At 36.4% G+C, this 11731-nt stretch overlaps 1 protein-coding gene across 2 annotated transcripts in view; it reads left to right on the top strand.

Annotated features, from left to right (window-relative positions):
• The first annotated feature begins 5946 nt into the window (after positions 1 to 5946).
• TMCC1 (transmembrane and coiled-coil domain family 1) overlaps positions 5947 to 11731 on the top strand; it is a 124930-nt gene continuing 119145 nt past the window's right edge. For both annotated transcript variants that reach the window (XM_070936879.1, XM_070936878.1), the window contains exon 1: positions 5947 to 6120. The gene's annotated coding sequence lies outside the window, so the exon portion shown is untranslated. The remainder of the gene's footprint in view (positions 6121 to 11731) is intronic.

Here is an 11731-nt window from a genome sequence, read left to right as displayed (position 1 = left end):
TGGATAGAGAACAAAAACTGAAACTATTTGTAAACAACTGGGTTTACTGGAAGTAAGTAATAGTGGCAAAAGATAAATTTTTGAAACAAATGTTTTTAAAAAGATAATAAATCAGATCAATTGTTGGCTTATCAGCTAAGAACAAGAGAAACAATTATCACTTCTATTTGGAATAGCAACAGATGTGTTTCAAGAATGGAGGAGCTAACAATTTAAATATTATTTTAGATTATTTAATAAATATTAAATATAAAACACTGAAGAATATTTGGGGAAAAATACCACTTATAAAAGTTACAAAAAAAACAAAACAAAACGGAGTTTCCAATAAATCAATTACTAAAGAGAAGCAGCAACCCAAAAATTGAAATTGAATAAATCTCCAAAACCAGAAAAAGCCTTTGAAATATACAAGGTTTTTTATAGAAATTTTTGTTAAAGAAGTTAATTCAGGTAATGAGTAAGATTAATTAACATTAAGCCGTTTCACTCAAGAAAGCTTTAATTTCTTTGATATATGAAGGAGGGAGTGGCCTGACCTACTTAGAATTGTAGAGAACTATTCTACTAATTATTATAAATTATAAAGTTCTCATAACAATTCTTGCTCATGAACTAAATGGACTTTTATCTGAATTGATACATCCTGATCAGACTGAATCTGAAAAACATGCCAGAGAAATTTCAGGAAATTTTGGGGAGACTTATATTTTTTGGGGGGCAAAGTATGATTCAGAATGCAAAAAAGGTAAAAGATTATACAGTATAATTAAATGGATACAGAATCTAAACAAAACAATTAAAATACAATGGGAATATCAATGAAAGAAAAATGACACATTTAGTATTAATATTACACTCGGAGAAAATTGTGGTTGGTTGTGCTGCTGACAATGTATTATTCAAGTACTGTGTCAAGCACCGGGGAAATCATATGATTCGGGCAGTTTAAATGAGTATAAAGATTTATTGCAAGCTTAAGCTCTCTACAAGAATCTGACCAACTGGTGGTCAAGGGAAATGAGCGGGAGATAAGAGAGGCATTCAAGGTGGGTTGGACCGATATACAGATTTATATCAAGGTCATTATTTCTTGCTAATTTTACTGTGCTTCTAAACTTTATTTATAATTTGCTGTTTCTATATATCCATTTAATAATAATAAAATTTAAGAAATAAGCATTTAATAAATAAAAATTATTAAAATAAAAACAGCTTTGGTAATGAGCACATTAGACACCACTGAAGTTTCAGAAGTACTGTAACTATCTGTATCAAGTTGGTTGCCAAAAGAAATAGAGAGGCAGAAGTTACCAGGAAAACAATGCAACATGGAGCAGAACCCTAAACTTGAAGCTAGTATCAATCTTGTATTGCTTGTAAATGCAGCATTAGCATCCTGCACCCTTTCAAAAAGGCAACAAGCTGGTCTGAGTCCTTTTTGAGGAGAAGGAAATAAAAGTTGCTTAGCAACCCTTTTTCTCCTTTAGCTTCTGTTCAGAAACCTGCTTTCCTACATGCGCAAAAGCCTGGGAGTAGGAATCTGATATAACAAAATTGTAAAGCTATGAGATCAATATTGAAAGCTTCTTCAAAATCAAGTGTGATGTCAATGTGTACTTTTTAACTAATTATGTACTTGCTTGAATGTTATCTTCTAAAAATGTCACTAAGCTATACCAACTTGGCTGTAAACTAGTATGATATACAGGTAGTCCTTGACTTACAACAGTTCATTTAGTGACTGTTCAAAGTTACAACGGTGCTGAAAAAGGTGACTGATGACCATTTTTCAGTTATGATCTTTGCAGCATCCCTACGATCATGTAATCAAAATTCAGATACTTAGCAACTAGTTCCTATTTATGACTGTGTCCCAAGGTCATAGCAATAGTGCTTAGACTTATATACCACTTTACAGTGCTTTACAGCCCTCTCTAAGCGGTTTATAGAGTCAGCATATTTCCCCAAACAATCTGGGTCCTCATTTTACCCACCTCGGAAGGATGGAAGGCTGAGTCAACCTTGAGCCTGGTGAGATTTGAACTGCCAAATTGCAGTCAGCTGGCAGTCAGCAGTAGTTTGCAGTGCGGCACTCTAACCACTGTGTCACCCATGATCCCCTTTTGCAACCTTCTGATAAGGAAAGTTGATGGGGAAACCAGATTCACTTAATAACCAGGTTACTAATGTGAGATATAAGACCCAAATATTTTAATCCTCACAATTCATAAACAAGTCTGGTTCATAAAATCAAAGGTTTATTGGAGATAAAATGAAGAAAAATAAAAAGCGGTTGCAAGCGGCCTCTTAGACCCTTCCCAAATGGATTCAGTTCAAAGAGCGCAAAAAGCAGTTTTCAAGCTACACATTTTATACTCCTACACAATGTACGCCAGGCCTAAGAATCCCTCCCAACTCCCCTTTATTCTCCTAAGTAATTCTTCAAGTTTTACACCTTAAAGGGTCATCTTGACATTTCCTGCCTAACAACAACTATCTTATCATGTTTACTTTTAACTTCACCTTGGGCGGATGTTCCTTTTTACTGATAATGGCCTTGCCCAAGGCGTAGATTCCTGTCTCCAAGGGAGCTTTTAGCAAGTCATAACACATTGTCTCTACTAATTACAATTTGTGACCAGTTTGCGACAGTAAGAACATCTTAGCTTTTTAATACATATTACACTTTTATAAAAGAGTAACTTATTATTCATTTTCTTCACTAACTTATCAACTGCACTGATTAACTTAACAACTGAGGCAAGAAAGGTTGTAAAATGGGGCAAAATTCACTTAACAAATGTCTCACTTAACAACCAAAATTTTGGCCTGAATTGTGGTCATATGTCGAGAACTATCTGTACCTTGGTGATGGGCAGTGCTGTGACATACCGTATTTTTTGGAATATAAGACGCACCGGAGTATAAGACACATCTACCTTTTTTGGTGAGGAAAAGAAGAAAAAGAAATCTCCCTCTGCCTCTGAGCAATTTTGCCTCGTTACAGCAAACAGCCTGCTTTACTTTCATTTTAAGCATAGCTTGATTAGCACAAGGAAAAAAAAATCTGCTCCAGCAATTTACCTCTTTGCAGCAAGCAGAAGAGCCCTGTGCAAAACAGCTGAGAGCAAATCAGCTGAGAGTAGGGAGGCTGATCCAATCAACTTGTGCTAATTAGGATGTGCTGAAGCTGAAAGGAGCTGTTTTTTCTTGCTGTTTGCTTGCAAGGAGGTCACTGCTGCGAGGCAGAGGATAAAGGGTGGTGGGCCAGTGGGTGGGCGGGGCTACATTCAGTGTATAAGACGCACCTAAATTTTCACCCTCTTTTAGAGGGGAAAAGGGTGCGTCTTATACTCTGAAAAATTTCAAGCCTAGCAACAACTTTAAGCTGTTTGGCAGCTTGGTTGCAATCGTTTCATCACCATTCGAGGAGACATCGTCAGTGTGTTTTGAGTTGAGTTTGACCAACCCAAGTTACTAATATTCAAACACATCTCAACTAACAACCTCTTCATGTTCACCACTGAATCTTCATCTAAATCCAACATATTTAGCTATAAACACTCCAGTAGTTTCTCTAACTCTCAAACAGTCTATCCAGATTCTGTCCCAAATTACATTTACCACTTCTTGAAATTCTACTAGTAATGTTTACATGCCAGTTTTGGCAATAGTAGTTAATGTCACCATGCAAGAAGTCATCTGGAATGAAGTAAAATGGCCAGCTATCTAAACTAATCAATTTACTATAGGCAAAGACATATTCTGCTATTTACATACTACATGAATTTCTAGTGGTTTATAACAATAAAACTATATTAAAAGATTATAAATCTATGAAAATACATAAATATTCCTTGCCCTTAATATGCTCTCTGGAAAACCTCTATTTTTATTCAGCTATGCAAGGCCATTAGGGTAGGCACTGTTTTGACTTTAGGGGAAGAGGTTCTTCCATAAGACGGGGCTGCAACAGGAAAAAAAAATCAGACCCATTGCAATGGGCAATTAACAGATCTAATATAAATGAATGAGAAACTTGCTTGCTCTACTAACTTTCTAATTTACAAAAATGTTTACTGGGCAAGCCTTTTTTTTGTTTAGGACAGGGGTGTCAAATGCAAGGCCCTGCCTAGATCTGGTCCGCAGGGCTTGATACCCCTGGTTTAAACGCCCACTTCTTGCCCACAGATTTGGATCAAGTTGCCATTTGTACTCTGATGTAATTTACATATATTTCTCCTTTTCTACAAGCTCGTTCAGACATTAGCAGATATATATCGTTCCCACCACCCATCTCCTCCCACTTACGACTGTATGACTGTAACCTTGTTGCTGGTATCCTTAAGATTTATATTGATATTGTTTCCTGATTGTTTATTTGTTCCCTATGACTATCATTAAGTGTTGTATCTTATGATTCTTGATGAACCTATCTTTTATTTTATGTACACTGAGAGCACATGTACCAAAGACAAATTCCTTGTGTGTCCAATCACACTTGGCCAATATTCTATTCTATTCTATTCTATTCTATTCTATTCTATTCTATTCTATTCTATTCTATTCTATTCTATTCTATTCTATTCTATTCTATTCTATTCTATTCTATTCTCTATCTACTCTATTCTATTCTCTATCTACTCTACTCTATTCTATTCTATTCTCTATCTACTCTATTCTATTCTATTCTATTCTCACTCTATTCTATTCTATTTTCACTCTACTCTATTCTATTCTATGCTCTATCTACTCTACTCTACTCTTCTATTCTCTATCTACTCTACTCTATTCTACTCTATTCTATTCTCTATCTACTCTACTCTATTCTACTCTATTCTATTCTCTATCTACTCTACTCTACTCTATTCTATTCTATTCTCTATCTACTCTACTCTACTCTATTCTCTATCTACTCTACTCTATTCTACTCTACTCTATTCTCTATCTACTCTACTCTATTCTATTCTCTATCTACTCTACTCTACTCTACTCTATTCTCTATCTACTCTACTCTATTCTACTCTATTCTATTCTCTATCTACTCTACTCTACTCTATTCTATCCTCTATCTACTCTACTCTATTCTACTCTATTCTATTCTCTATCTACTCTACTCTACTCTATTCTCACTCTATTCTATTCTATTCTATTCTCTCCCTACTCTACTCTACTCTATTCTATTCTCACTCTATTCTACTCTATTCTCTATCTACTCTACTCTACTCTACTCTATTCTCACTCTACTCTACTCTACTCTACTCTACTCTACTCTACTCTACTCTACTCTACTCTACTCTACTCTATTCTATTCTTCTATTCCGGACTTAATATTACATTTCTTCCATTCCCCTCCTCTCCAAAAATTCTCGCTCTCATTCACTTAAAGGAAAGTGAGGAAATGAGATTTCGAATTAACGCTAAAAACATTATAAAGCTAAGCGGCAGTGACTACGGAAAAATAGTCTAGCCCCAGATAAGAAAATAACTCCGACGGAAGACAAAATTCTTCTCTTTCTCTCTCTCTCTCTCTGTCTCTCAAGCCTCGGAGGGCCACGTGAGTCAAAGCATCCAGCCAAGCGTACGCCGCTCCCTTGGCAACCGCATCCAAGAGGAAGCCCCGCTCTCACCATAGAGTTCAGAATCCTCCGCAGGAAGTCGACGAGGGAAGTCCCTGATGTTTTCCCCTCCCGCAATCCTGCGACCTTTCTCTCTCTCTCTCTCTCTCTCTCTCCCCTCTCCTATTCGCCTCCGTTTTCTCTCCTCCAATCGCCAGTCGAGATGGGTGGATCCAATCGCTCACGCTCTCCTGGCTGCGCCCCACCACCACCCTCGCTACGCGCAAAAGTGACGTCAGGCGGGGCTTAATGTGTATGTGCGGCTGGCGACCTCTTGCGCAAGTACGCGACGTTCCTGCCTTTGCCTTGAGGAGGCAGTGGCTGGCGGGAAGGAGGAAGAAGAAGAGGAGGAGGAGGAGGAGGAGGAGAAAAAAAAAGTGTTGGTGGTGGCGGCGCTTGGAGCCGCGGGATGGAGGATCAGCCGCCGCCGCCGCCGCCGTCGCCGTCGCCGCCCCTACAGGAGCTGCTGGGGCGTTGCCTCCCCCGACTCCCGCAGCCGGTAAGTGGGCGCAAGCAGCGCTTCTCAGCCGTTCTCTTTGCGACGCCGGTGCCCCGGTAGCCACCCACTTGCTCCGTTCCCCCCCCCCGTTTCCCTTGCTTGGCCTGTTGGATCTACCTGCTCTCCCCCACCTCCGCTTTTTTTTATCCCCCCCCCCCCCCAATTCCCGGTTTTGGGATCCGGGAGCCGCTTTCTCGCCTTTTCCGCGGACGCGCTTTGTCCCGCTCGCCAAGCAGCTCCGTGGAAGGAAGGAGGGAGAAATAAATCGCGGGGAAGATTTGGACTTGGGTGGGTTTTGCGGGCTGCCTTTAGCTTCGGAACCCCGCACCGGCGTGGGGTTTCTTTTTTTTTTGCGGGGTGGGTGGAGGCGTTTCAAAAGGGATCGGGGAATGAAAATGGACGGGTCCTTCTCCCGGCTTCGCATTTGTTCGGTTCCCGGCGTGAAAAACAAATGTGGCAAATGTCAACAAACGGGCTTTTTTTTTTTTTTTTTGGCTAGCAACGGGTCCGTTTTAGAAATCGTCTCTGGACGATTTTCCTTGTGCCTTGTGATTTTCGGATGCCGGTTTAATTTTTTTTTTTGCCGCGTTTGTTTTTGCCAGGAGGACTCGATTCGTCTTCCGATTTGAGTTAGTTAGCTTTGTTTGGGGGCGTATTTGTGATTACGTGCAGCATCCTTAATTTGGTAACCGCTTATACCCGACTTCGTTTAGGTACGCGGGATGAGCTGGTCTTTAATTTTTTTTCTCTGTGTAACCAAATAAAATTTCTTCTTAATAAAATTAACTTCTGGATAAAGAACCCCAGTTCTTTCTTGATGATTGTTTCTTCCCCCCCCAAAAAAAAACTTCTGCTGCCCTTTTTAAATATAAAAATAGGTGCAGGTTTTTAAATAGCACCTTAAAGAAATAACAATACAATACAGTATAATCTGGAAGTATGGAAACATGCCAATATAATCTGAAAATATGATTGACCGCTTTTTAAAAAATGTTACAGAAACTAAATCTAGGAAATGCCTGCTCTCCATACATATATTTGACCCTGATTTTGAAAAGTTGTTATCCAATACAACTACGGGACAGAATGCAAAAGTTTTAAAATTTAAACCGGAGAGTAGAGTTGGTATTGCATTTTTATTATAGTCAATCAAATTCCTTAATTTTACTTTTTGTCCTTATTCCATCCACTATTTTTGGAAAGGGGTCTCTGACATGTAATTCACAGATCAGGTGTGGCACTACTGGCTTACAGTAGTGCATCCTAACTAATCGTTATCTAATTTAAAAATTACTAAGAGTCTGGTGGGCATAAACAAATGAAGTATTTTATAGGCATAAAACTGAATATTGAAACTGAAAATTGTATTTTTCCTAAGTTGGCAGAATAGTCACTTTTAAGAACTTGAAATACTTTAATGTGATACAATCTTCATTAGTTTTTTTAAAGACCAATTTCAGAAAAGCATACAAACGTATGAGCAAACTAAGGAACATTAATTTTTCAAAATATTGAAAAATTATAAACCCCATTGACCATGAATGTTCTGGAAAGCCTTGTAACATTTATCTCTTAGTTACATCAGAAATCAGTGTGCAATAGTTGAAGGAAATAAATTTTTTTTTTCTGTTTTGCTATTTTGTATAGGTAAATTCCCCTCGTCTCCTCCCTTTGGGAGGTATTAGTCATCTTTTTGTACTTCCCAAAATGAAAACAAGGTATTCCATCACTTCATTATGACCTATATCGATTCAACTCTTCTAGTACAGTAGAAACTGTGAGAACTTGATCATGCCAAACTGACAAGGTACATGAACTGTTCTTTGAGGAAGAACTTTTAAAAACCACAATTATTAATTTACTGTAGATTGCATTCATGCCAGAGTTTATCCCTTTCTTCCTGTGGCACGGTTCTAGTTCTAGTTAGGACGTTTCCCTCATCACACCACATTTAATTTTAGAACTAAAAGTGTGGACAGAATAGCACATAAAATATGAAACATATATTTTAATTTGTTGCCTCAACATGTGATGAATTAAATAAATAGTTATATGTCACTATAATATTTTATATATTTTATTATAATTATATAATCTCCATGTTCTAATGAGTATCACAACTAATGTGCTTTCCATGGAGTAGGAAAAGGAAATAATGATTACTTTTATAATACGTGCATAGGTTTGGGATGAGATGCTGTACTAATTATGTGAACCTTTGATCTGATTCCGTAGTGTTACTATTATTGGAGGCTTACTCCTGTGTTTCAGAGAAAATGTATATTAGCTTTTGAAGTATGAATAACACTATGTATTATAGCTATGAAGAGATACAAATTCAAAGAGCAAAATTTGCTTTGGAGCACACGTGGGTATGTTTCTGTCAGGAATCTCTTCAAATAAAGTTATATTTACTGAGCTGTGGTTGATGTCTAGCAAGTAGGAATATCAACTTATAAATGATGTATTTGATTGAAATTGTTGCTGACAGATGCTCCTTGTATTCCCCTGCATGTACCAAACTATATATTGAACTGAGCACAACCTTAGTATGTATGCCTGTAGTTTACCTAGAATTTCTAACTTCCCCAATATATTTTCCATAGACATTTTAAAAAGGAACTTGATAGGTCAGTTACATTAGGTCTATTGATGCTTCTCAATTAATAGTAAAGAGGAAGCACCTAAAAGACTTAGATAAGCTCTTTGTATATATTTCTAATTCAACTAGGATAATAAAAAGAAATGGCATAGAAATATTATGAGACAATTTATTCCCTCAAATATAATGTCAAATCTTCCTAATAACATGCAGTTACTTTTAAACACAGCTGATTTTGAGATTAATTATTTGGAAAATACTTTCATTGCAATTTTGTTGTTATATGCAAAGTAGTTTATTAGAAATGCATATCTAAAAATTGATGGCCAGTTTGGTGTAATGGTTAAGGCATCAGGCTAGAAGCCTGGGAGACTGTGAGTTCTAGTCTCATATTAGGCACAAAACCAGCTGGGTGACTTTGAGCCAGTTATTCTCTCTCAGCCCTAGGAAAGAAGCAATGGCAAACCATTTCTGAAAAAAACCTTACAAGAAAATTGCAGGAACTTTTCCAGGCATCCCCAGAATCAGAAACAGTTGAACAGAAGAAAAAAAATGCATGCTATTTAAAAATTAGCTTTCTTGGAAGATTTACATTTTACAACTAGATGGCAGGTTATATATTCTAGATCAGGGGTGTCAAACTCAAGGCCTGTGGGATACTTAGATCTGGTCCGCGGGGCCACCCTGGAAATAGTGAAGGACCGGCCCACGGTGCTTCTGCCGGTTAAAATGTGGCCCTCCCAAGCTCCGTTTTCACTAACAGAGAGTTGCAGGAGGCTGAGGCAGCCGAAAATGGAGCTCAGGAGCCTGTTTTCACTGGCGGAGCAGGCTGCCACAGGCGCCCCTGACACAATTGATGTCGAGCTGGCCACGCCCAAGCCCACCCCGGCCCCGGAGGTCAAACACAACCCTGATATGTCAATGAAATCGAGTTTGCCGCTCTCTTCTAGATTATATTCACATGAACAAAAATGCGTTAAACATAATCTCAAAAATAAATTATACTTATTTTGTATGAGTTGCATTTTTTTATTATCTTTGTCGGACAAGATAGCTTTTCATAAAAAGATTTGGATAATAGTATGATTTTACACACACACAAACAAACCTTTACTGAGATTATCTTCATAGACTACTATATAGATTTCAAAATACTTAAATTCTAATTATGTACCCTAGTTTTAGATTTTTTGCAATTTCATGTATGATTCTTTTATATGTTTATAAGACTCTTAAAGCCTCAAGATAGAAGCAGTCTATAAACATTTCATAAATATGTTTATCAATAATTAAATTAAAAATTTTCATGAAGCTTTTTGATATTTTTTCAAATTTGTTAAAGCAAGATTGTGAAGAAGTAAACTTTATGTTCTATTCCATTTACACTTATTCCTTTATTTGTTATATTCATTTATATACAGGTTATTTGGATTTAAATTGGAAGAGCAGATATGAGATACAGAACTTTTAGCATTTTTGAATAGTTTGGCGATATTTCATTCAAGTCTGCTATTGTGTACTTGTTTAATTTATAGTACCAATTTTCATTGGGAAGTTAAAAAAGGTTATTCTACTAAAGATATATCTAAGGTTATTATAGTTATATCTTTTTATTGTTCTTTGAAAAATAAACAGTGCTTTGGTGGGATCTGATGCCTGCATTTGTTTATTGTTGGTGGAATCATGCATGCTTTTTATTTGTAGCTTGAAAGGAAATAGCTCTGCTCTGAATGTTCTGGGTTGGAATATGGAATTAGGAACCTTCCAGTGGGATAAAACTCTAAATATTTTGAGGTGGAAAAGTGGAAATTTGAAACAAGAAACAGGGCTAGCCCATGCTGAATGCCTGAAGGAATTATTATTTTTAAATAATTTTTTTTTAATTTAAAATTTCCATCAGACAATAAAAGCAATAGTTTCTGACGGCTGTCCTTTCTATGCAGACATAAAATTAAGCCCAGAAAAGAAACAACAGTAGATTCACTTTAATATTATAGCCTCTAAAAAAATATCAGAAAAAATAAATTTCTCTGCCTAATGGTTTGAGATTTCTTTCTAATGCACTTTCTTTTGTAAAGCATTTTTATTTATTTTTCCTTTTTGCAAACTTAAGCCAAGCAACAAAGCAATATTAAAATCAATTATATGTAAATACAGTAAATGTTTCTGGGAGGGTTGTTTTTTCCATGGAGAGCTCTCTTGGCTGATTTTTTTCTTATAGATGACTCTTTGCTTGAAAAAGAAATGATTAAAGAGGATTATGCATATATTTTGCACTACACTGATATGCAAATATACATAATTGTATCCCTAATATACTTTTATATAGGCTGTCAACATTTTAACTTTTACTAGGTAAGATTTTTGCTTAATAAATTATATGCTGTTGATAGTGGTTTTTGTCTATCATATTATCAAAATAAACGGGATAATCCCAATATAATTGCATTTCATTGGGTTAAATAAAAAAAGTTTTACATAGAATTTCTGTCAAAATAATGTTTGATAATAAAATTTAGGATTAATTCTGCTGATATGAATAATATTAACCACACTATTTACTGATATTGTACACTGACTTAACTTCATAGATGTTACCGATATTTCTATTTTGAGGCACAGGTAAAAGAGGTTAACATTTGGAGCAAGTGAGATCTGCAGTAGTATTAAGTTTCTTCCTTTATCTCTTTCAGCAAATGGTATTTAAAGTATGCTGCCTGAGATAGCAAAGAACCATGATTCTTAGTAGTAGTTACTTATAACCAGTTACTTATAAATTCACCATGAATTTATGTTAAAACCATCTATATTGGTACTTATCAGTATACTGAATGTTAGGAAATTCCACAACCATGTTATATAAAGGCTTATTGAATCTCCCCATATTTATTTTTATCAGATGGCCCTGCACTCAAACACCATGAAGGGAGGGAAAAAACTTCTCTTTATTCTCATCTTAAAAAATGTATTAGTCAAATTTATATAGCCGCCCATCTAACCAGTGGAACT

Source organism: Pituophis catenifer, unplaced genomic scaffold (assembly GCF_029215685.1).
Source record: "Pituophis catenifer annectens isolate HBS135680 unplaced genomic scaffold, rPitCat1.0.hap2 SCAF_2, whole genome shotgun sequence".
Lineage (NCBI taxonomy): Eukaryota > Metazoa > Chordata > Lepidosauria > Squamata > Colubridae > Pituophis > Pituophis catenifer.
This window is presented reverse-complemented; position numbering and strand designations above follow the sequence as displayed.